At 35.1% G+C, this 25,320-nt stretch overlaps 1 long non-coding RNA gene across 1 annotated transcript in view; it reads left to right on the top strand.

Annotated features, from left to right (window-relative positions):
* The window catches only part of LOC148224429 (uncharacterized), a 66,999-nt gene that overhangs the window by 34,842 nt on the left and 6,837 nt on the right, over positions 1 to 25,320 (top strand). The window contains exon 2 of the long non-coding RNA XR_015802594.1: positions 6,500 to 6,581. This is a non-coding gene — a long non-coding RNA (uncharacterized LOC148224429). The remainder of the gene's footprint in view (positions 1 to 6,499; positions 6,582 to 25,320) is intronic.

The raw sequence follows: 25,320 nt of genomic DNA, 5'->3' as shown, positions 1-25,320 counted from the left end.
AACAGCCAGATATCGGGATGCTCAATCGGAATTACAGAATTTTCTGAGAAATGTAAGGAAAGTATAGATTGTGTGGAAAAATTTTAATCTAGTTAAGTTTAAAGGTGGTAATAAATCTTCTTTTGTTGTTCATTTGTGATAATGAAGTAGTCTATTGGCTGCATCTGCAATTTTTCTTTTTAATTGCAATATGACATAGGATCCCTACTTAACAATGAGCGATGAACTTGAAACAAGTCTAATAATCACTACCATCAAATCAAGTGTGGCCAACTGAGGCACTAACCTCTTTCTCATCCCACACCATGTTAAATTCAGATGGAAAAGGGAGGTGATGTCATTTTTTAAGACCTTGGTTTGAAGTTTTCCAGAAAAAAAATCTAGCAAACCTTTTACACATCACCAGCATGATAATGAAACGTGTTAAAACTAATGTTCGTTTCTCTTTTGATCTTTGAAGCAGAAGAGGTGACCAACAAAATGAATAGTTATAACAGTTAGTGACTCCATGAAAAATGGAAAATACATACAATTTAAAATGTGCTGGATGGAACACTGTATTTACGGTCTAGTAAGAGCATTTTCTTTTAATATAAAAATCACAAACCTTTACACAATTGCTGTGAAAAATAACAGCTGGCAAGTTTTTAAATATATGTCAGATTTATCACCATTTTTTTTAAATGAGGAAAAGTCTGACAAGTAGTCGAAAGCAGGCAGTAGTGGACCCAAAGCTAAAAATATATGCATTAAACAACTAAAGTTGTATTCACTGTTCAAAAATGTGTATAACAAAATGTGCTTCACACTCGGCCAGATCGCATCATGAAACACAGTACCATGAGAGGAATCAAGCATCAAGGTTTGTTCAAGCAAATATACCTTATGGCTGGAGGAGGGGAAGGGGTGGGGAGGGAAACAGAAAGAAGTACAAAACTATTAATGCAATTATATTTTTTTTCCTCTTCCTTAAAACGATAGATACTTGGAAAATTGTTAAAGTATTTCACTATCCTCATCTCATCTGTGTACCGATTTATCATCCAGTTTCACATCTTAACATGATTAGTAACAAGAAGTTACCATCAGTGCATCATTTTCTCTGAGAAAGCAGACAGATGCTTCTTAAACTGTCTCTAAGATGCAAATGATGCTGTTGGCAAAAAGCAAAAGATGCCTTTCTTTGATCCAGCTGGCTCAGTATCTGATATTTCTCCTCAACACTTTGATAAAGCACGAGTCTCTTGCAAACTTAACATCGTTGCAGCACTATGAATACCAGCTCCATTATTTTTGACAAAAAAAAAAAAAAAAAAAAAAAGGGGTTCTTAAATTGTTTCAATACAAATTAGGGCTTATTCATACAAGTTATGTAACTGACAGATCAATGAAGGCCAGAACTTTTCAGGAGTGCATAGGCAGTTAAACAAAGTAACCTTTTCTACTGCCATAGACTGATCCAGAGGAAGATACCTCTTTTCAGATTGATTATGTGACCTTTACTTGCCTTTTCCAATGAAGTTATTTATTTGCTAAAACTAATTCCACTAGTGGTTTCAACTAATCTGTTAGATTTCTAATTGGAGAAACAAAATAAGAGCAGGCACACTGAGATCATGCATCAGTTGGAAGACAGAAACCTCAGTAAAGTAATTCTAATAGCTGCACATCCCAAATCATGTTATGGAGAAAGATCTATGATATGGATTTGTTAAGGTTTGTTGTTAGCAGAGCTAACCTTCAGCTGTTCTCTGAACTTTATTTCTTTAACCTTTCAGATGTGCATGGAGAAACTCACAAGTACTTACAAAGGTGGCAGATCAAGAAATTAATCTATTGCGATCTTGCCCTGGACCAGTGATATAATGTGGATGTGCCACAATTTCTGATCAAGCCCACTAGATAGCTTGTGCTACTTTTACAAACGTTTTCATTTGGTCAAAAGTCAGTTCACCTTGTGAAGACAGTTTTGTTTTCGTTCAGACTTTCCATTTCCCAAAATTTTCTGGGGAAGATAAAGAAATGTCTAGGACATCTGTTTTAGGCAACTGTAAGTAATTTGGCCTAGTTCTAGTGATATTCTATGGCCCATCATATGCAAAACTGGAAATCAGAGGGTCTAAGACCTCTTTTGGCTTTAAAAATCTATTTTTAGAGGTCTTTTATATTTATGAAGAGCTGTTTAAATATGATACAGGACTTTGCCTATGTTTTCCATAAATGTTATTTATTTTGCATTCAGGCAGTAAGATCTTTGGAGTCAGCTTTTAATAGCTGTTTGGACAGATACTTTTATGAGATTTCTAAATGTATTCAAGTGAAAAAGGGATGTCTTTCTTGAAAAATTGCATTCAACAAGGCAGTTCTTCCCTTTTTTCCCCTTATAATGGTGTATTATAAAGCCATGAATGTTATAAATTTATTCTGGGGGCTAAGTAAGCATGATAGTCTCAAAAATGAACAATGTTCTTTCAGAGAGATCATATAGTCTTAAATTATAATTTCTTGAGGAAATAACTGAACCATTGGGAGCCCTTACCCTGTGTATTTGGGAATTGTTTTCCTATCTAAGTGTGTATATGGAAAATGCCTATTTAAAAAATCCCAACTTATTTCTTGTTAGATGTTAATTTCTTATTCAGTTTAAGAGAAATTCCCTACATTTCCAGACAGATTTTAGAGGAAAAAATAGTTTTTAAAAAGAAGAAGAAAGAAATAAGTACAAAATTTAACTCTCATAAAAACACAAGAAGTCTGATGAAGATCTGGTTTTAGTTATATACAGAAGACAGTGTACATTTAACTTAGAGAGCATGTGTTTAAATCATTTGCTTTTCACACTGGTGGTACCAGTACTTAGATTAAACGGCTGCAAAGATTCAAGGCTACCAACTAAAACTCAGGATATAGAATGAATAAAAATATACTAAAACACAAATTAATGATAACGAGTCATATGGTGAGTATCCAACAGAAGCATAGAAAGAAGAGCAATCTACTACTTGAAAATATAGAAGCTTCTCAATTTTTTTTTAATGTTAAGTATTTGCATCAACACCCAAACAATTCTTTAATCAGTAAAAGCAGCTTGTTCCTAAGTATTGTGATGGTTTCATTTTCTTTTATCTATTCATAAATTTGGTAGCCAACCTGTGTTACTTCTCCCAGTTCTTTCTAAGACAATGGGAGAAAGGCAGCCATATCCCACTGATTTATTTCCTCTGTTTTAAACACCTGTTTTAGAATAGGATGAAATGGCCTCCAGAGGTGCCTCTCTCTAATGACCTAGTTATACTGGAGAAAGAGTGTCCCCAACTTACACACAGGAGTTGGGCTGCAGAGAAATGAAGGTCATGCATAAAATAGGGATCTAAGCAGGATTCAATATGCTGCTTCTGAGTGCCACTGAAATGCTCCATATACTAGATCAGCAAAATACAAAACTCATTCCTCTATTTCTTTTTCTCTCTTTCTTTTGCACAATTACCCTATTTCTACAAAGTACATAGGTAAAAAAAAAAAGTTCATAGGTAAAAAAAGGGGGTTTTGTGTTGTTGCCTGCCTTCAAATTACTGTCTTAGAATCTCCTTTTCCTAAAAGGAGACAATTCTTTAAAAAAGAGTGAAAAGTACACTCTTAGAACCTGAGGAAATAAATGATCTAATGACTTATGGGTAAAAATAAGGGGGAAAAGAAATAAATGAAAAATTAAACAACAACAACAAAAGCCACATCCAAAGGTGGCTTGGTTGAGTGAGAAATACATATGTAAAGGCATGGAAATATGTATTTTAACTTTTTATGCAGGCAGATTGAATACCCAAAAGGCACACACACAAAAATTTTCTTCTCTAGTAAAAAGTTTAGCTCATCTGTCAGATCTTTAATCCATCTGTCACTGAAGAAACAACCAAAAAACTTTAGCCAAAATGATTCAGACATTTTAAAGAAATGTGAAGTAAAAATATTTTGTTTGCCTAGGTTAAAAATACTCTGAAAGATTTTTCCTTAGAATGTTTAGCATTTCTTATTTCAAGGTGACAAGGTATGCATTGCTGACTGACTGTGAAGATTTTTTTGTCTGAGATCTGTCTTAACTGCTGCTAAAATTCCATCAGTGTTAAGTCAGACTGCTCTGGATCTGGGGAAAAGAAAAGGAAAGCTAGCAAAAGTTTCATAGGTATTCTGTTCTACAAAGAATAAAGGAAAGAAGGGAAACTTTTTGACATTTCCACACTACAATATTTGATTTTTCCATATGCTCTCTAATATCTCGTCTTTCTATGTGACTGTGAGCATAGAGAGAATGAGTGTGTGTGTGTGTGTATGTGTGTGTGATTGTGCTGCATGTTTGACACTGGTATTTATTTAATTCTTTTCAAAAAAAATCAAGCTTTCTTTTTTTATGTGTACAGAAATAGGAACTTGAGCTGTTACTGATGTAAACTAAAATATATCCAGGAGCAGTAGTATTTTCCTAAAAGGTATATGTTATATTTGATTGAAGTTACCATGAACCAATTTCTTTATTCAGGGTGTACTCCTAAGTTTGGCTTTTTACTGTGAATATTGACAGAAGTGAATTTTTCCCTCATGTACACATATATTAACAGGAAGTGAAAGGCCTGCCAATGTTCTTGGTACACTGTTTGAAACAATTAACATTCTGTCTTGTGATTTTAAAAAATAGTGTTTGAAGAATGAAAAAGCTGCACAGAAGAAAACTCAGCATATTGCATGCACATCTATTTCAAATCAAATGGTCTATGAAGGCATTTTAGAGCTGTCTGTTTCATACTAAGGAACTGGGATATTACAGAATAAATACAACTCTGGATGTGGCATCTTTATTCTTCCTTGGCCAGAAATTAGCACAACTCACAAGCCAGTCCTAAACCAGTTTCAGGTTTGAGCAAAGAGAAGGAAAGGAACAAAAGAATCACTTAAATGTAGAATATCCTCCAAAGACATCCTTTTATTCATTGCAACAGAGATCAACTAATAGGGAAGATCAGAAAAGGCCTTATATTTAGTGTTAAGGCTGGCCTGTGTTTCAGAGAAACTATGCCTATCATTTTGATTAAACATAATGAGATTAGCAAGTGGAGAAATTTTTCTCCCCATCCAAGAACTGGCTGAGGAAAGGACAGGAAAATCACTGCTGGTAAGTTCTGGTATCCCATGCTTCTCTTCTGAAAGGACCAGGAGACCAGGAGACATCCAAAGTGACCATGTCCAGAACATTGAGTGTCCTGACAGCTCAGTAGCCTCACTGATATACTGCAGTGTCTGGAATGGTTTTATTGTACAATATCATGGTTGCCACTAAGCCAGACAAGTTGCTTGTTCAGATTAAAACTACACCCGTCCCTCTGGGTTGATGCACTGAAAGGGTTCAAATAAGAATATGAACAGTGGATTAATATTTAGTTGTCTCACATTAACTGAACGGGGATAAAAATAATATGTATTTATTTATTCCAATCAATAAAACCTTGAATAAATTTAGCTGATGTTTTGTACCAATGTTTTTTGTTTACTATAATACAGTATAGACTTTCCAGTAATGTTCTTCTTTTAAGCACACTGTTCAGAAGTTTTTCCTCCTATTGTATTTATCTATGTATCTGTTATTGTCTCTTTAGAGCATAATAAAAGCTGGTTTATTTACAGCATTGGTCTATTTAAGAGCTCTCAATCAGACTATTTGATCTTGACAAGATATTTGGTTTTTATTAGACAGAATATGTCATGAATATGTCTGTTTTTCAACATTTTATTTCAAAATAGCCACATGACAAAGGATCTATAGGAAGATGAAGACTTCTGCTGAATTTCTACTATCCTAATAAAAGATGGTTTTGCTGAAGTGCAGAATGATTGAGCTGCCACATTTTCTTTTGTTTGATTGCTAAGATAAACAATGAAGACTTTTATATGCAACATCTCTAAATATGTAAGGCTACAAAGCCTTCTTCTGTTTATAAATTAAGTTACTGCCTTATAATGAAAAAAACTATGAAAATGAGCAGGAGAGATGTCATTAAAAGATAATTGTTTTATCTGCAGCTTAATCCCTTGAATATCAGGCTGCAATTTCCCTTCAGGAGATGAAATACTTTGAAATGGTACTGCTAATTTGAGCAGAATATCAGGACATTAATCAAACAACTGTAGTGCTGTTTTGCTGGGTAGGCATGACAAATCTTTGAGGAATTGAGCTGGCAACCTGAATTTCTAAGGCATATAGAAACACAAATAATACAATGGATAGTCAAAAGTCTACACAAACTGAGGTGTGGGACCATTATATTTACATGTGTATTTTATTCCAAACTTAACTTATTTGTGGAGGATTAAAGCAGTTTTGTTTGTAGTTACTATGCTGAAAACTAGCTATATTCTCTATATTTTAATTCAACTATTGAAAGAGAACTGACCTAGCAGGTATAAAATAATTTGCAAAAAGTTAATCTTTGAATCCGTTTTTCTATTGCAGGTAATCAAAACAGGATATGGTGGAATTTTTTGGAGACTGATGGTAGAGCAAATATAGAACAGGATCACTGGAATGGGATGATGTGAGTAGTCCTAATGAAATACCACTAGAGTGACTAACCATTTAGAATGGAAAACAGACTCACGGGATCTAGGGCTTCACTCATGGCAAAGCTTGATTTTCTGGCTCAGTAGCTGCCAGCCACATGGGTGGTGTTACCTCTACCTGATACAGTGACTTGAAACATACTGCTTCACTCTGTTCTTCCTCTCTATTCCTTTTGAATTGTCAGGGTTATAAAGGCAGCTGTTCCATGCTGCATTAATTCACACTGTGTGCTTTTCTTAAAATGCAACATTACATTTACATTCCCATACTAACATTTGTGGATTTGTGGATTTGAGAAGACAGTAACATTCTTTAAAGTGCTCTTTTTCTTGACATATTGTTGTATATTCTACTTCAGACTAATTACATATTTTTGCATACAAGTGCACTGGGAGCAAATGAAAAAGCTCTGTATAAATAATTATCTGCCTCATAAGACCCCACGCTAACTCAGAGATCAGGGCTCTGATTTAACGAGGCAGGAAACAAGCATATTAGGAAAAATATCACAGCTGTTAAATTCATCAAGATTTTTTTTGGGGATTTTACTTACATTATCTCAGAAAGTCTGGGTTTGGAAGGGACCCCCGGATATCATCTAGTCCATCTCTCCTGAACAGATCAGGGTCAGCTAGAGCAGGTTGCTCAGCAATGTGTCCAATTGGGTTTTGAGTGCCTCCAAGGATGGAGAATCTACAACTTCTCAGGAATATCTATGAGTTATCATCCTCAGTCTTATAGTATTATCATGTTTGTCAATCAGCACAAGTTTTATGAGCTCAAGAAACCAGAATTACTCCTCAGTAAACGACAGAAGTAAATTCACTCAAAGGTCACAATTTAAACTTGAGTCATATTTAAAATTCAGGCTTGGAAAAAGTTCGGAAACTTCATTTTTCTTTCTTTTTTTTCTTTTTTTTTTTTTTTTTCAGTTTTTCTCATCCATTTCACAGTTTAAGGCAGAACCAGGAAGAGAATTATAAGCTCTATTGGCTTCAACACTCCTAGCCAAGCAACAGAGTACCAAAAGCAAATAATCTCCTCAACATTACCGAGAGTCTAGTCAATTTGTTTGAGAACTCCAGTTTGGTTTGCTAAGCTGGGCAGCTCAGATATGGTTTGTACTTGAATACCTGAGCTAGAAGATTTAATTTTCTTCAAATGTTTTCACCATTTGTTTGTGTTAGTTAATGATTTTTGCTTTTTCATTTGACCTTTGAACACAAGTTTTCTTCTTTATTAGTAATTGTAATAATATTTACAACAAATTGTCTGCAATGTCTTTCAAAATTAATCATATTATCTAGTTATACAAATCTGATTTCTATAATAAGAACCAATGGTCGGGGTCAGCTGTTGATGAATGAGATAGAATTTAGTTCAGGAAAAAATCAAAGACTGTAGCTTTTCATGGAAACACCACCTGCAGCTGAGTGGTTAAAATAGTTTCTATTCTACATGTTCAAATCAAAGAATTCTCTCAAAGAAAAGCAAATTAGCAAGAATTGTTCTTGGAATTTACAGAATTACAATTACTTCAGTGAACTTTTGATCCGTTTGCCACTTCTTAAGAAGAGCTTATAAGCTCCATACTGGGGTTTCCAAACTAAACCTTCCAAGTTTCCCATCTGTAGCTCTCAGAATCAGGCCAGCATGAATCACACGGAACCAATTACTGCAAAGTGTTGCCATGCCAGCCGTGGCATTCACTTTTCTTTAATATTTTCACTAACCTTATTTCCCCTGTGAGCAAAATAGCTGCTGCTGTTTGCTCAGACTTGGCGGCCGTGGTAGGACTAGCTGTCAGACAGCCTGAGCTCCTCTTGCTAATTTCAAGCTCTGTTGAGCAGTACTGTGGTGGCAAGACTATCGCTCAGTGTTTAGGAGCAGCCCTAGCAGGACGTGGGGAAAAAAAAAAAAAAAAAAAGATGAAGAGAATATATAGATTTTGGTTGTCAGGGAAAAAAATGCTGGAGATTTTTATGGAAGAATTCAGTGTTACTCACTTCTTTAAGCAGAAGTCACTAGAAGCCAGTGAACAATATCAGGTGACCACACATGCTGACCTATGGTATGGATTAAATTATGATGATTTGCAATGTTAGGGAAACCTGAATGAGAATAATTTAACGTACTGAAATTATTAATTTTATAATATCAAAATAGAACATATTTTAGAAGCATTGGTACAGAAATATAAATTTAGAAATAAAGAAACTGGTATAGTGATGTAGAATATACCTGCCACAGACCACTGACCATGATCAAAACCACATTATTGTCTTTTTATTACTTTTATTTTTCATTTTTATAAGTGACATAAATTACATGTGACATTATTGTCCACAGCAAAAGTGCACAGGCATCCTAAGTAGGCCCACTTCCAGTCCATTAGCAAATACTGCCATTGAGGAAAGCCATTTCCTAGAAGAAGGATATTGAATTCTGTAAGGGGAAATGCCAAGCCATGACCCTGGAGAGAAATAAGCCCATGCACTAGTAAATGCTGAGGAGCTGAACAGCTGAAAAACATCTTTACAGAAAAGGGGGAATCTGGTTGGACAGCCAGCTGAACATGAGCCAGTGATGTGCCCTCACAGCAAAGTAGGACACAAGCATCTCTAATTCCATTTGGTAATCGTGACACTGACAGAGTCACGATCCTTAGAAATATTAAAACCTACTGGACACTGTGCAGGAGAGCTCCTGGTGGACTCTGTTGGGAGGCATGGGGTGGATTCCTGGTCTCCAGAGGCCCTTTTCCACCTCAAATGTTCTAGGACTCTGTGATTCTATAAAAGGTTGAAAATATTTAGCAAACAAGATCTGACTAGACAGAAATGAATATCCTGAACTTCCAGAGCAATCTGGTGAAGTGATGAAGTGAACAATAATAGGACATAGATTATGTAGATAGACAGATGTGTCTGTGATGACAACAGTGAGAGTATCCTGACTTAATACAGCAAAGAACATCATGGTCTAGACAGTGGAAATATTGGTCATATATGCCTTATACGGCTTATATTTGTACCATGACATGGGACAGGAGAATAGAGATTCTGGAGCCAAATTTAAATGAACATTTGAGAAGACCAAGACTGATCAAAGTCATGCAGTCTGGACTGATTGAGTTTCTTTACAGCTGTAGACAGTTGTGTGAGGAAAATGTAATCAAACTCAACAGAAACTGGAAAAAATCTCATCAAGTAGGTGGACATCAAGTAAGTTTGTTTTATGAAACTGTCTGTTCAGTTGCACTACATCTAAGTGGAAACAGAATCATGATGCTGAAACTTAAGTTTATGGGGAAATTTTACACTAAGCACTGTGAGAATGCTAAGAACTGCAGAAGAGAACAGATCCCACTAAAATAATATTTTTAAGCAAAGAGAAATGAGGATCTTATAACACAAAAAGGAATTTAAAAGTCAAATTTATTTTTCTAAAAAAAAAGCCATCTCTTTTTCAGGACATCATATGCGAGGAGACAACCATCCCAAAAGGAAATGAACATATCCATTATGAACACGTAAATGTTTGAAGTGTAAATCATAAAATCGGTGAATTTGCCTGATTTTTAATGAGGGCAATAACTTATGAAGACTTTGAAGTTGGGGAAAGAAAGCTGATCTTGTGAACATGTCATGTCAGGTTGCAAATTACTTAAGCAGACCAGACAAAGGTTTTTCCAGAGCAAATAGGGTAATAAGCCACATTTTAAAAACTAATAATAATTAAAAATAATACTTAAACAGAATGAGAAGGATGGTTAAAACTCACATATTCATTTTCAGCCTTCAGTCACTAACTGTGAATAAGAGAGACCCAAAAAGCTGCAAGAGCAATAAACTCTGTATAGTGGGAAAGTTTTAGTTATTTCCAGGATGATTGCGACAGGTATCTGAACATGTGGCATCATATCAAACTTCAGATGATAGAAGCTACTTTATTAGACTTCAGCTGCTTGAAACACTTACTCAGAAAGACTACTCTTGGTGGTAACCAATAATTCTTGTGAGATGTAGGTTGGACTTATTCCAGAATGTATCTCTGAAAGAGCCTTTCTAAGGGCAATACAATCTAGCTCAAAACTACAGCTGGAGACAAACATACACACAAAATAAGCCACTGCAGAGATGATCACTTTTGAAAAAAGAAAATATGCAATACCAGAACACTTAAATTAATGTAAAAAAATCAGCCAAAGAACAAATCTTCTTAAGATAGTATGGAGTTTTCTTCAAGACACCATATTGAAGGGAAAAATAACTATAAAATCAGACTGGCTAAAGAAAAGAAACAGTAGAGAATAGCAGCAGTTAAACAGAAGAATAAAATGGATAACAGCAGTAAAGAGTTATCTTTCAGTAAATGAGCATTGTGTCCAGATAAAGTGAATGGAAAAGAAAAAAGCTCTGTCAAATTAATTCTGAGACTTTAATAAGCCAAAATAATTACTTTGAAGAACAAATTGCCAAAGGCATAAAGATATTAATTAGATGTTTTCAAGCATGTTAGAAGCAAAATACTTAACAAAAAGTCTGCAGGATCAATAGACACTTAATACAGCAAAGGAAGGTAGTTAATATAGGTAGATAATATAGTGATTTACATCACTTTCCACCACAAAAGAATTTAGGAAGACTCCAACGAGAGCTCTTCCTTATAGGAACATTTTGGAGCAACCATCTCAAATTACATTGTTAGTAAGAACAAATCAATAAATAAAATAAATAGTAATTTCTTGCTAAAGTTGGGTGCTATATAATTCTAAGCCTTGAAGGAACTCAGAATTAAAATTTCTGTAAGTAGAAACTGTGTTATATAAACTAACAAATTAGCTGGAGAATCAGAGAAATGAATAGCTAAAATTACAGCAATTTTGGAGGAGTGCTTAAGGGCCAGTCAAACTATTAGACTACATATCAGAAACAGGTTAATTGTCTAAAATTATAATAAGAACCGAAGAAGTAAATATTCAGTTAAATAAACTAAGACAGAATCAATACAGTTTTATAGAGGGAAACTATGTTTCACAAACCTATTAGAGTTCTCAAAATTAGTCTGCAGAAGTGCAAGGTGATGATATATTTCTTAAACACACTAGATGTCCAAAAGATAAGAAAGTATTGAGAGAAAAAAGTATGCTGAGTTATGCAGCATGGTAAAAATGAAACGTGATTGCAGAGAGATGGAGGGAGATCTCACAGTACAATAAAATAACTATTATAATGTAAAAGTCCATGAGTAAAGCAATTTAGGTATTGAGGCATAATCATGTGTTCTAAGTCAGCTGTTATAGAATCATAGAATTATTTACGTTTGAAAAGACCTTTTAAGATCATTGAGTCCAACTGTTAGCCTGGCACTGCCAAGCCCACCGTTAAACTATGTCCCCAAGAGCCACATCTACACATCTTTTAAGTATTTCCAGGGATGGTGACTTAACCACTTCCCTGGGTAACCTGTTCGAAAGTCTGAAAAGCCTTTTAGTGACTAAATCTTTCCTTAACAATCAATCAAAATCAACTCTGGTGCAATTTAAGGCTGTCCCCACACTTATCCTATCACTGGTTTATTGGGACAAGTGTCCTCCATGTGTCTACAAGCTTTTTTCAGGCAGTTGTAGAGAGCAATAATTTCTCCCTGAGCCTCCTTTTCTCCAAGCTAAACTACCCCAGCTTCCTCAACCACTCCTTATAAAACCTGTGCTCCAGATGTTTCACCAGCCCTGTTGCCCTTTTTTTAGACATACTCAGTTCAACCAGGCTTGTCTTCTTCCCCACTGGTTCATATTTTGGCACGTGTGGACAGCCTGATCTCAACCTTTAAATTTTCTTCCTCAATGAATGCTCAGCATTCTGGGAATCCTTTGTCTTTCTGGACTGCCTCCCAAGGGATTTCCTCCACCAGTGTCCCACACTGGCCAAAGTCTGCATTCTGGAAGTTCCCATTCTTAGTTCTTCAAGAATTGAGGACTAGATCCTTTCACAATCACTGTGCCCCAGACAGCCTCTAACCATCACATCACCCACAAACTCTCCTCTGTTTGCAAACTACATGTGGCTATTATCACTCTGAGAGGAGAGCTTGGAGTCACTGTGGATAGATTTATAAAGCTATCAAGCTCAGTGCTCAGTGACTTACTGCACTGAAGATGTATTACATTTTGAAAATTATTGGAAAAGGATAAAGCAACAAAATAGAAAATATCATTGTGTGTCTCTGGAAACCTCTAGAGAGGTTTGAAGTCTGTATGGAAATCTCAAAAGGGATAGTCCTGGAAGGCCTAGAAAAAGGGCAGACATAGACCATCAAGAGAAGATTAGGTTTCAGAGAAGAGTAAGTTTCACATTTGAGTGCCCAAAGAATATTGCATATAAAGCAAATGTTTTTTTTTGTTTTTTTAATATATAAACTTACCTTTACAAGCTCAGGATCTCAGGTTTTTCCACAAGAAAGAGATAAACCCAAGCAAACAAATAGAACTTCTTTTCTCCAGGACCAGGGTTGCTCTTTGACCAAAGTTAAGAATAAAAAATTTCCAACATGTCTAGCCAGTAAATATATTTTCTTTGAGTAAGATAGTAAGATGTAGGATGTCTGTCACTAGAGTTTATGCATTATTATTCTAAAATCCAATTAATATGTTGATATTAATGTGCAAAGTGTAGAAATTTAGAAAGATATATTTTAAAAAGTCATTAAAAGTTGAAATTCCTATTAACTCTTCTGTAGACCAACAGAATATTTAGACTCATGTACAGAAACAGTCAAGAGACACTTTAAACCTTATACAGATGTTAATTTGAAGAAGAAAGAGCAAACAATTTGAAAATCAATCATTACAATTTCTTCATCAGCCACAAGTCTGATGATACATTTGACAGAAAATGATAGATTCAATGACTGCTTAAAGATCCCTGACTGCTCTGTGGCCTGAAATTCAGCAGAACATTTTCCATTCCTGGAACATTTTCTATATTTGTCATGATGAAATGTGAAAAGTATTCAGCAAGTACTATATAATCATTAGATGATTTCGGTAGAACTGCCGAAATGGAACTGTTGACATTCAATCTTCTTTGAGTAAAACACCTATATAAAGCCCTATACAAAAAAATGTGTATAGATAGAAATGTGTGACTCCTCTTGCCTCAAAGAATCTCTCCTCTAATGAACAGTTTCTTGTTTGAAATCAAGTTCATGAAATAAAAAAGGCCCTCCTTAGAACTGGCAATATATAAAATAAGAAGCTTCTTAAATCATAAACATTTGTGTTTCCCTTATTAGGAACTGAATGCTTAAACAGGATTCATCTGCACCTCTTTAGACATTTAAAACTTAGTCAGACAAATTTCAGGTAATTCACAACATTTTATTTACCATTAAAGGAGAGAAATGGACACCTCTATAGAGCAATTCAGCTTCTCACTTTCCCTTATTTTAACATCCTATTCTGGAATGTAATGAATAGGTGTCTGGAGGTGTCTGTTTCTCTTCACTGAGCATTACCCTTAAGTTATTAGACCTACATGACTAACTTTTAGTTGTCTAAATTTATGGAGAATCCCATCTTTATTACTTTTTCTTTTCCCTTAGGAAATATATTTTTTTGCCATTGTGTATCATTCATATTTTAAAAAATATTGAAAAAAAAATCTTTATTTTATCTTTAAAAGATAAAATGCATTTCTCATAAACTTCAGCCAAGAAAGTTTTAGTTTAATGTCAGACTTCTCCAAAAAATTATGTCCAGGTGGAAATATGAGTTTATTATTGGAAGAAATTTTGCAACCTTAACTTATAGAGTTTGACTATAATACATGTATAAGAACAAATTATGTTTTGTTACCAAGACAACAAAAGTAAAAAGCAAGGAAACTAATGGAAGCAATATACAGCTCTGTGGGATAGCCAGAGATACAGTACACTGCATTTTTTAGAGGAGAAAACAGCACTATCCATGAAACTTTTTTTCAGTTGCACGAATAGACACACCACATGACAATAAAGAAAATCACAATTCCACTTCCCAGAGTAAGGCTTATTTAAGGATCCAGCAGATGACTACATGGAAACATATATATTTCAATCTAGGATTTCCTTCTCTTTCATTCCTACCTACTTCATCTCAATACTACAAAAATGGGGACAAAAATGCTAAGTTTTGTTACTGTTAATATTTTTATATTGCAGCAGAATCCATGTTCCTTTATTCTTTCTTATTCCAAAGACTTTAATATTGTTTTCAGAAACATTTAAAAATTATAACAGGATAGTGCAATCCAACATTTTTATTGCACAGCTATGCTGATGCATACTATGTAACCTGTAGGCCTAGGACACACACACAAAGAATCCACAGTCAAACAAAAAACAAAGCAAAAAATCACGTCCTATCTCTAAGAAAAGATAAAACACTTTTCTGAAAAACCTATGGCCAAATCATAACCTCTGATTTTAATACAGCTTCTAATTACATATAAAAACAATAATGGGTCTAGTGGTAGAGTCTGTCTTCCAATAGCTTTCATAGTCACAATCAAATAGACAAAAAGGCAAAGCTACTCCTTGAAAATGTTCTTTTAAAATATTACATCAATACCTCAAACATTGACTTTAAACAATCTTGCCTGTGTCATAAGGCACTACCCAGAGTACTGCAATAGAATCTATGACTAAAAATTTTGGGGCTTTCTGACACTAGCTTCCTAAAATACAACATATCAAAAACAGCAGCAGTAAAAAAGTAGCTCTGAGTACATATATTTCCTCAGGACTGACAATATGTTGGCTGGGTCATGTTAAAAAGAAGTAGATTATGAAAACATATATCTAAAGTTACTATATAGCTGTAGCATTAATAAGCGGGGTCTCAAATATTTTTTGGTTTTTGGAGGGATTGGGATTTGATTTTTACTTTACACCTCCAGTGACTAGATCTCATTGCCATTTTGTGGCTGAAAACTAAGTCATAACTAAGCCCATATGAAGATGATGTCTACAGCTCACTTATAAAATCTCTGAATATGAACCTGAACTAAATCTGCATAAATCATAGAAGTAATAAGATAGGAAAGAGATGGAAAATTCAAGTACTATTTCCATCCCACGGAGTTCAGAATTACATTACTATCAGCATATAATTAACTCTACTGTATTATATTCTAAATAGCAGGTTAAAAGAATAGTATTCATATATTAGCATAAACAGAATGAGAGCATTGACAGGTACTAAGTTCACTAAAACATCAACAGAAGCCGAGCTACAGAGGAAAATGAGAATGTAGGCAAAATCCATAGTCTTATATCTAGAGAGTGATTTAAGCTATAAATAAAATTACACACTGGAAATTAATACAGGAATCTGAAAAATTTTGAAGATTTTAAAATCACTAATTATAATAGGAAGCAGCAGGAGAAGCAAAGAATGAAAAACTGTTTTTCTACAAAGAATATGTCACTGGGCTAAGCAAGTCCTAGGTCTCAAAAAGCAAGAAACCAAACAACAGAATGGGAATGTAACATCCTAATGTGAGATTCACCTCAGTAAACTTAGTTGTCTAAAATCTAGGCTGCTTTATTACCAGGGTTCCTGCTACTGCTTATTGAAAATGTAGGCTACTCAGAGGGCTGATCTCCCTCAAATGTTCATCTATCTTTCCAACTGCATATGGAAGAGGCCTGGAAAGCCTTGTTAAACTCCACTTCTGTTTTTAATATTTATGTCAGTTAATCCAAAACAAAATAAAAAACATAAACAATTGGAAATAATATTTTTAGAAAAATATTTTGCCTTAGTCTATAAACAAAATAATGTCTAAAAGATTAAGTATCTGAGACACTTCTAGTAAGACAAATGTGAATCTACATTGCAACTCTAAATGAACTCCACAATGAAAGCAAATGGACAACATTTACCAAAACAATTAAAAATCACAGCTACAGACTGTAGTTCCAGTGTTTAAGGGGACCAGGAACAACTTTCACTAGACCAGGTTGCTCAAAGCCCCATCTAACCTGGCCTTGCACATTTCCAAGGATGGAGCATCCACATCCTCTCTGGATAACGTGTTCCTGTGCCCTCACAGTAAAGAATTTCTTCACACTATCTAATCTAAACCTACTCTCAGTCTGAAGCCATTCCCCCTTGTTCTGCCACTTCATGTTCTTGTAAATAGCCTCTCTCCATCTTTCTTGTAGCCTCCCATCAGGTACTGAAAGGCCTCAATCAGGATCTTACCCCTCAGAAAAAAATGTGAAGGCGTATTTTTATAAATAGATTCTGCAATAAAAAAGGCATTATGTACCCAACAAATAATGACAGTCAGAAAGGCTGGCTATTGAAACTTCTTTTGTCACTAATGCTCAGCAGTAGAGTGATGGAAAGACTGTATTTCTACTAGCTAACATAATCATACTAGTTAGAAGAAAGTGAAAATGTTTCCAGGAAATATTTTCCCTCATTTATACAGATTCAAAATCACATATTTGTGCTTGTATTTCATGGTCTGTAACACCCATAGAAAGAATAAAAATTCAGACCTAATATGCTTATTAACAAATAACACAATTTTCCTGTATCTTCTGAGTGGTGGAGGGGAGGGAGCTGGGTTTTTTGGTTTTCTTTGGGTTTTTTTTGTGAAAGCAATGTTTTGAAAGTGTCATTTTTATTTTTTCTTTTAATTCAGGTAATACTAAACACAGCAGCTCCTGCAAACTGTAGTTAATCCTTGTCCAATCTGTGCCATTCACCCCAGGCCTGAAATTACCTTTGCCCTGATTGGGAAGATGATTTCTCTCTATGAGAGGTTTTGAGGAATTTCTTCTGTCATACAATGATTCTTAATCCTGTACTGCGAAAATTTCTGGTGACTGTCTGAAACCTTGTTAACCTGATGTACCACTAACACTACATCAGAATGGCCAGTTGTGAGCCAGATCACCTGAGTCATGTGTAATGTGGCATCAGCACGGGCACACACCTTTCATTCACACAGCTCACACATGCCCAGCTGGCTTTGCATGTGGCAATGCTATCCACCTCACAGCTCAGAAGTCTGAGCAGTGGAAAAAGGTTTCAGGATGCAAACATCCCCACAAGAAGCAGGAAGAATAACATGAAAACCTAGCTTGCTTTCTTTCATAAATATGACTATTCGAAGGCATTATTTAAAAAGGTGCAGTATGACAGCCAGAGACAAAGCTAAAAGTAATTTTATTCTCAAACAAGAATAATTAACAGAAATTTGTCTTTTGTAATATTGCCTCTGTCTTGTTTTGCTGCATCCTGCCAGACTGTGAGCAGGCATACACTTGGGGTAGCCCTGTCCTAGAAAACCCTGTCACATCTGATAAAGTGCTGCACCATATTGCCAGTTATAAAGTCTGAGATTTAAAGTCATCAGATCATCAGCAAATCATGGAAATCTCCATATTGCATATCTACTCTATTCTCACATGTGAAGCTTCATCCAAAATACATTAAAGTCATTACGAATCTCTCATGTGACTTCAGCAAGACTTGAAGCACATCAAACTTCCAAAAGCAAATAAGTTAAATTTGTTACCATTTTCTTGCTTTTACAGTAACAAAGTGGAATACTGATTTTAACCATACTCTGAAATCCAATCATGTGGTGTGTAATCAAAATAAAATTCCACTGAAAATTGTGAATTTTATTTCTGCCTCTTGAGTGTATAATACCAACAAGCCAGCAAAATTCAGCAACTGTCTAGTAAGCTTATTAAAAAATACGAAGTCCTAATTAAGAATGGTATAGGCTCCTCTGTGAAATCTACTGTCAGCAGTGAAAAGGACAATGATAGTGTCTTTCCACAGGCTCAGTCTATGACACAAACAGCTGACTAATGATCTAATTTCTTTTAAAAGTGTAGACCAGATATTCAGCTAAGGTGTGCTGATCTACATCCTTTCCTTCAACAAACCTTTATCAACTTGTATCGATTGAAATGCAGCTTTTTTTTCTCTCTCTTTTTTTTTTTTTTTTTTTTTTTTTTTTTTTTTTTTTTTTTTTTTTTATGTCAACAAAATTTACCTAAGCAGGCACACAGCTCCACTCAGCCAGTAAAACCTGAAATCCCTCTGCTCTGTTGTAGCAGTTTCTCTAAGCAAACAGTATCAGCAAGGAAAAGTGATCTGGTGTTGATTTTTTTTTCCTAGATATATGAACTATAAAAGAAAAACCAAACAAAAAACAATAGATACAGAGTCATCATATGCTTGTTTTTCCTAAGGATTGCATTTCATTGAAATATTAGAACTCATATTAAGTGCTGACTGCAGAAAAATCTGGAATTATTATCTTCAGTAGAGAAGATGTTTTGTGGGTCTATCCTTGTTTTGATATCTTCCTTCTGGTTTCTTTTCTTTGGTTTGCCTTACCTTATCTAATTAGACCAAGGCAATACACTGATTAATGAGCATCTCACTGAATACATCTATATGAAAGAATAACCTTGAAATTCTTCATTCTCTAAACATGTTCATTATATACACTTCAGACCATGTGTTTCAATAGCAAATTGAATCACACTAGTGAGCTGAAGGCAATTTAGTAAAGATCATTATTGGGTTTTTTTATTATTCTTGTTACAGAATTCAACTTAACTCGAAATCTTCATTATTGCCCTGATGGCAAAAAACCACTGAAATCTTATTCTGGGAATAATAAATACCATTTGATATACCTATCTGTGTGTGCTTATACATGCTTCTTTCTGTAACAATAATTTTATTTGCCCAACTAAATACATTTAGATAGTGATTGTTTCGTTTTTTTTTTTTACTGAAGGCTATATTGTATTTTCTATTTAATGGCAATTTCACTTTTTTTTACTAAGTTATTTTTCTGTAAAATTCAAACAAATGTAGGGAAATTTATGACAGTAAAAGTAATATTTTTACATTTCTATATATAATAGCCAAATATAGAATCTCTCTCTCACACTGAAATGACAATGTTTTCAATTTAGAGTTATTTTTCCCTTTAAAAAAGAACTATTCATGATTTTCCTATACACACTTTACTCAATATGGCAAATTAATATGGTTTTGAAGCTCACTTACACTGGTGTATGTAAGAGACAGACTCAATAAAATGTTTAACACTCTCCTATTGTAAGATTTTATGCATTTAAAGCTTACTACCTTAGAATATCAAATTTAGTGGGGGCATCAAATCTAGTATCCACTCTCTAGATGTGTCAACTAGTGCTTCAGAGACAGGTGTATCTGCTCTGGGATCCAAACATGAAACTCAGCAGCCAGGATAAGAGACAGATCTTTGGGATAAGGAAAATAGGAAAGGACACTCAGCCCTTCAGCCCTCTGTTCTTTATGTGACCGGGTGGGAAGAGAATGTACAAAGGAGCTATCCCTCAGCAGAACTACACCTATGAACAGCCTGAGAGCACTCTACCATTATCCTTCTCTCTGGGTAGGACACTGCCCTCTGAAAGCTGAGAAAGCATTTGAGCAGAAGAAAACATCAGGTTTTTCTTTTTCTTTTCTTTTTTTTTCATTAGTTTATGACCTACCAAACTGGCTTAAAGACATTTTCAAGTCTCTTACTTTGCTCTGAGATAGCTGGTTGGAGAGATTTGCTGGCAAAATTTACTGATTGTTGCCATTATGACAAAAGAAAAAGGCAGTAATAACAGGTTTAGGGACAGTTGTGCATTACCTTGCTTGTATTTTACCAGACATCTCTGCTATTTAGTCTCTGAATGTTACTGCCTTGTGAAGGATAGTGTCCTTGGGTTTGTTTTAAGAGACTTGATATCTATGAAAGTAGAGAACATAGAAGCAAAAATCTATTTTACACATAATTTTAAAGCTGTTTACTGAAATAATACTGAATAATGAGCTTAAATACTGAAACAGTACTTGAGTTCTTTCTTTTTGTTCTGGTTAAAACCTGCTGTTTTCCAAAATATGTGCAGATGTTTGCACTTTGCTGTATTATAGCACAGTTCAGCATTAAAACATGATAGTAGAAGAAAAATTAAGTTTTTAAGTGAAAATGTTGCTTGAAGTATTTTGAGGTCTGAAGAAAAGACTTTTTTGTCTTTTTTTAATTTGAAAAAATTTTTAAATTTTTTTCTGGTGATGGTCTACTGAAACAGATTGAATATATGTCAGAGCATCTGTCACTGCTCTTTAGTATAAACAGAAAAGTGCTGTTAGCCTCTTATTGCTAAGATGCTTTTAATTTCAATAATGTCCATACTTCTTTCGAAAATATGTTTGTTTGCTTTTTACTTCAAAAATATTGTGAGTTGCTTTCTAAATCAGACATTTAAATGCCATATTTAATCATTATATAATTATGGCTTCTTTCTGTATATAAATGGGTGTTAAAAAGAAAGATTCATCTCACCTCTACTGTCAATCACAGTTAATTCAAGTAAAAGGCTCTCTCTCTGGTTAAAGGGGAAGAACAAACATATTCAGAATAAGTGTCAGACACATATAAATTATAAAATTATAATATTATTATGATATAATAATATATTAATGTTATAATATTAAATATATAGTGTAGGATGGAATTTAATTGTAGAATAATATTAGAAAGCTTGGAACATTTCCCAAAAAACAAGCCAAGTCTCATCCTTAATGAAGTCATCTGAAAGTATTGATTTGATTTATATATCTTTAACTTATTGTAATTCTCTAGAGGCTCAGTGTCAGGACTTCTCATACCAGGAGCTCCTTCCAAGGTTATTTTATCAAATCAGTTCCATGACCATGAAAGGTTTTAGTAGAGGAAAAGGACAGGAGAATTTCTAGGAAAATGAGGACAGATAGAATGCTGTGCTGAATCAGGGATTGTTAATCTACAGTTGGATGGCATGTCATGACATTTGGAAAAATACATTATAACCTAAACCAGTCTACAAAACCAGATTTATTTCAAAGAGAGTGATGTCTGAAGAATTGTGTAAGATTTGGTCAAAACAAAACCCTGAAAAACTATGTACTCTCTACACTGGAAAACTCAGGAATTCAAATGACATTACAATAATGATAATTAGGCTTTGCAATTCTTTTACACATATTTCATGCAGTTACAAATTTACACTAATAGGCAAACTTGTTCCCTAAATTTTGATTTGCACAGCTAATCAGAGTATTAATGTGCTGGCTGCTATCAAGTCATTCATTTTCATTTGAAATCCCACAGTGCTTATTACTTTTTGTAAGTGACAAGCAGGGTAACAGCAAAATCTGAAGTTTACAAAATTATTTTACTTAATCCAAACTAGAGGATTAAGTAAAATGTTAGAGAGAAGCAAACAAATGGTGAGATGATGTTTAGAATAAATAAGTGCATAATAATTTATACATGAAGAAAATCTTATACTGCATGCTTACCTCTATCTCAAGAAAGGAACCATTAGTCATTGCAGTAATTGAGAGATATTTGCTTAATTTTCAACTGCAGTCAGAAAGCAAACAAAACATTAAGCTGCATAAGTAAGATGATGAATAGCATAGAGTTTCAAAGTTTTGTATAAATCAATACCTAGGCATCATCTGGAACACTGCGCATATACATTAGAGTGGTGCTAGGAGATAGATTAGTACAAGATCCCAACCATTATCTATTATTCCAGCTTCTAGCAGACTTTGAAAGATCAAGGAAGATTCTGTGCATAGGTGAAGGGAACAGAGAGTGACGTTTGCCAACACCAAAATAAGGCAGCTGGGGATAAATGTCAATGCTACCTAAAAATCCTGTTTCCTGTCCCAAGAAGGTCCATTTTTTTCTTGGTTACTTACCTCAAAGAAACTACAGGGAAAAGGGAGGCCTGGAGAGAATGGCCAAAATCAAGGAGGACAACAATTTGAAAAGAGTTTTAAAAGACTGGGGTATTTTACAAAAAACATTCATAGAAAGAGTTATGATGTAAGCATATCAAATAATGAGTGCCCTACAGATGATAGGCATCTGTTTCTGGTCTTATACCACAATTAAAAAGACAGCATAATGGTAGTAAAAGAATCAAGGATTTTAAAAAACAGTAGGGGAAAATATTTCCTTGCAGGATGTGTAATTAAACTGTGGGATTAATTTCCAGCATCTTAAGAATACTAATAAGGAAATTGAGAATGACTGCTTAAATACTTGCCTCAAGATGCAAGCTGGACACTAACTACAGGAGATCACTTTAGTGGAATGGTATGTGATTTATGGGAATATCTGGCTACTGCATCCTCTGCATAAGAGTCTAGTGTGAGGCAGTAGAAGGGAGAGAAGGAAAAAATTAAACACTCAGGTATACAACCTCTAAGGTGCAAGAGATAACAGAGACAACACCAGAGATCAGGACTAGGTCACTGACAGAATTGCACAAAGACTTGAGGAAGGTCAAATTGAACTTCCCAACTGATAAGAAAGAGCATACAAGATTATTCTTAGTCTTATGGGGAAAAGCAGATTTATTGTGTGAGAGCTGAGGTGTCGTGGGATTTTATAAAATTTATTGTGGAACACTTAAAACAAGAATGAAAGGCATACAGTTCTGTTTATGTTAGTAAACTTCCCCTTTTTTTGAAGGCTCTGGTACTGGTGATTGTGCAAGTCAGGCACAGGACTCAGGTTTGACAAAACAGACTAATTTCTTTTTTAATATTTCCTGTGTGAAAAAACCCTCTTCTTAACTACCAATGTTTATGTGAACAGAGAAAAAACATGGTATTATGTAAGACATATTCACACTAAACAAGAAATTATGTTGTCTCAATTTTGCGCTTTGTAATAAATAAAAAGAACATAAGAATAGTTTGTGCTTAATATTTGTACCATCCTTACCTATAAACATCCCAGTTCCATTTCACTGTGACAATCAGCCTGTAACAAAGAAGATTATATTTACTGTGGTAAGTACCATGCATAAGGATCATATTTCATGCAAGTTATTTTTCAAATTTAATGTTATGTAGGTAGCAGTTTTCATGGTCATAAAATTGAGTTAACTTAAGAGAGACCTATAAAAATTAGATTGTGTATATCAAATACAGTGGTGAAATGTCACACTGAAATCCATTGCAGTAGCCTGTGTAACTGTATTCAGAACATTGATTCAATTCACTCTGGAATAAATACTGGAGCATACAAAAACCTGCAACTTCTATTCAATGCAGTGGCAATTTGACAGAAATAAGAAAATATTTTAACTTTTTTTTTTTTTTTTTTTTTTTTTTTTTTTTTTTTTTTTTGTACTATATGACACATTTCTGCAATACTGTATTCCAGTTCAGCTAAGCATTTGGGGAAATCGACATTTATTTCTGTGGTTTTTAAACACATTCTTAAGTGAAATATTGATGGACCATCAAAGAGCAGAGTGCTTTCAGGACTACATAAACAGTGCCTTTTAAACAGTCAGACGTAAATTTTCAGAGAAAGTTTTCCATATCACAGAATCACAGAATATGCTGAGTAGAAAGGGATCCACAAGAACCATTGAGTCCAGCTCCTGACACAGGACCATCCCTGAGAGTCACAGCATGTGCCTGAGATCATTGTCCTACCACTTCTTGGACTCTGTCAGATTGATTCTGTGACCACTTCCCTGAGGAGCCTGGTCCACTGCCCAACCACCCTCTGGGTGAAGATTTTTCTAATATACAACTTAAAGTTCCTCCAACACAATTTCAGGCTATTCCCTCTGGTTCTGTCACTGGTGGTGGTGAGGATGTCCAGCTCAGAGAAGAGCAGGACAATCCCCTCCCTTGCCTGGCTGTGATGCTGTGCCTGATGGCCCCAGGACAGGATTGGCCCTCCTGGCTGCCAGGGCACTGCTGGCTCATGCTGAACTTGCCACTGGCCAGGACCCCAGGTCCCTTTCTGTGGTGTAAGTGAAACCCAGTGGGATGAATCCTCTGACTGGAGTGCCCTGTTGAACAGATACAGGTTTTTCAGGAGGGGTAGGCATGGCAGAAGAGGCAGAGGGGTGGCACTATATGGAACAGAAGGTTTAGAATATATGGAGGTTTCAACTGACAGTGGCACAGTTGAGAACCTCTGGGTAAAAATTAAGGGGCAAACAAATAATGTGGGTGCCATTGTGGGAGTCTGCCACTGACCTCCTAACCTAGATGATGATGAATTATTCTTTGAGGAACTAAGAGACACTTCCAAGTCAACTGCCTTTTTCCTTATGAGGGACTTCAATAAACTGGGAGTATCATACAGCTGGTAAAACCCAGGACAGAAGATTCCTTAAAAAAACCAATGACAACTTTATGGAACAGATCCTAAGGAAGTCAACTCAGAAAGACACCCTCCTTCATCTACTGCTTCTCAGGAGAGTGGATCTTGCGAGAGAAGTTGAGGCTGACAGCTCTCTTGGCCACAATGACCACAAAGACATCAAGTTTAAAATCTCTGTTGACAGGAGGAAAAATGCCAGCAAAACCTCAACTCTGGACATGAGGAGAGTTGACTTCATGTTGTTCAGGGAATTAGCAAGTAAGGTCACTAGGGAAAATGTTTTTGCAGATGCTGGGGTCCATTATTTCTGGTCACTTTTTAAACATCACCTCCTAAGGGCACAGGAGCATAAAATTCCCAAATATCAGAAGTCAAACAGGCAAGGCAGAAGGCCAGCTTGGCTGAACAGGAATCTTCTCTTGAAAATAAGGAAAAAAAAGAAGTTGTGTGCCCAGTGGAAGC

This window comes from Sturnus vulgaris, chromosome 3, assembly GCF_052056855.1.
Source record: "Sturnus vulgaris isolate bStuVul1 chromosome 3, bStuVul1.hap1, whole genome shotgun sequence".
Taxonomy (NCBI): Eukaryota; Metazoa; Chordata; class Aves; order Passeriformes; family Sturnidae; genus Sturnus; species Sturnus vulgaris.
Note: the sequence above shows the minus strand (reverse complement) of the source record. Positions and strands in the feature narration are given on the sequence as shown.